Source organism: Apodemus sylvaticus, chromosome 13 (genome assembly GCF_947179515.1).
Source record: "Apodemus sylvaticus chromosome 13, mApoSyl1.1, whole genome shotgun sequence".
Classification (NCBI taxonomy): Eukaryota; Metazoa; Chordata; class Mammalia; order Rodentia; family Muridae; genus Apodemus; species Apodemus sylvaticus.
The window spans coordinates 33,853,592-33,855,403 of NC_067484.1; positions in this window are offsets into that span (position 1 = coordinate 33,853,592).

Here is a 1,812-nt window from a genome sequence, read left to right on the forward strand (position 1 = left end):
GATGGTATCACTAGTGTTTCTATTGTAATCTTGATTCATGCAGTTGTAAATAAAAGTCATTACTTTTGCGAAGCTTAAATTTTGGTCATTCTATATAAATGCATTCTCTCTTAATATGAAAATTGGCTAACTTTTTGTTTTAGAGGAGTTGTGTCTAATATCACATTGACTAAAAGCTAATCTATCTCTAGAGGAACAGAAAGTTGCAGGAATTAGGAGTGCTGTCTATAAACATGGCATGTTTTGATAAGGATTTGAAAAGTCCATTTATGTGGAATGTTTTGATGCATGGATTTGGGATGGCTAACCAAGTCCAAGTACATTATGACTTATTTTATCAAAAGACATCTGTGTATCTAGGCTTTATAAATTTACTCAAATTATAAATACCCAATACTCTTAACTATCACTGGTAGTTAACAGATTTACTTTTTTTTTTTTTAAGGTTAGCTTCACATATCCTTGTGTGCCTGCTTGCCTCCCGAATGGTGGCATTGTAGGCATTCACCAAACCCGGTCTCATGCCAAGAATTTAACTTTCTGTGTAAACCTAAATATTAGAGTCAGCTATTTCCTTTAATAATACAGGTATTAATATTGAATTCAGAAAAAATTGGAAAATTATAATACAATGAATTTATAGAAAATTAGAATTAGAATCGAGTCTAATTTATTATCTGAAATTCTCCAAAACATTCACTCTATTTAGAAAGAGACCATGATTTAAGGCTTAAAATGAGTTTGTCCTGTTTGAAAGATCTTTCACAAAAGACTAGCTAAGCAAAATATTTGTTCTTATATGCTTTTTTAACACTTAATATTGGCAAATTCAATGTTTAAATACTTTATCTTGTTGTATGTGTGTGTGTGTGTGTGTGTGTGTGTGTATTGTGAGTGTGGTGCCCAACGGAGGCAAGAGCCTCAGAACCCCTAGAAAAGGGGTGACAGCTGGTTGGGAACTGCCTTGTGGGGGATGGGAACTGAACCGAGGCCTCTACAAGGCTGCTGCTCCATCCCCATACATTTATCTTGTAATTCATTATTTTAAAAGCATATATAAGGCTATCATTTGTAATTCAGTTAAACATTTGAGGACATTCTTACCTAGAAATAGTGCAGAGGTTTGCCCTTTGGATACTAATGTGTTTATACATAATTATGAAAAACTATAGACATTGACATAGTGTTGAAATAGTCCATTTCTGAAACTTGTGTCGTTAAGTAATGTTCAGTTCATATGTATGTGAGCACAGTAACTGGTCTGTGATGATATCTGTATTTTATGTATGTCACAGTTTGTTGACTTAAAACGAAAGGAAGACAAAAAAGTAAAAGTCTATAATACTTGTAAACCGTCCTGAAGTTATTAATCACACCTGAAATGGAAAATAAGATTAACATGAAACGTTGTAGTTTATACTTACCCTTTTGGGGTAATCATTAAAGTGCCTCATCTTGGGTGTAAATGGTCTCATCCTATTTGACTTCTTGAAAAACCAAGTAAAAGTGGTTTCATATTTGCAAAGGATCAGACATAAGATTTTTTGTTGTTCATATGACTTCTGTAACTTTGTTGCAACATACAGACATTCCATCATTCAAGTTGTAAATAGTGAAGAATGCTAGTGGGGACACTTTCACGTGTCACTAGTTTTATTATAGAAAAACCAAATATAGAGATAATTGAGATGTAAAACATAAAGCTAAAAATGCTATTTTCTGTTAAACTAAAAGAGTTAACATATAAATATATATTAATATAAATAAGTATATTTACATGTAACAGTTTTCCTGAAAAGAGCATGAAGAATT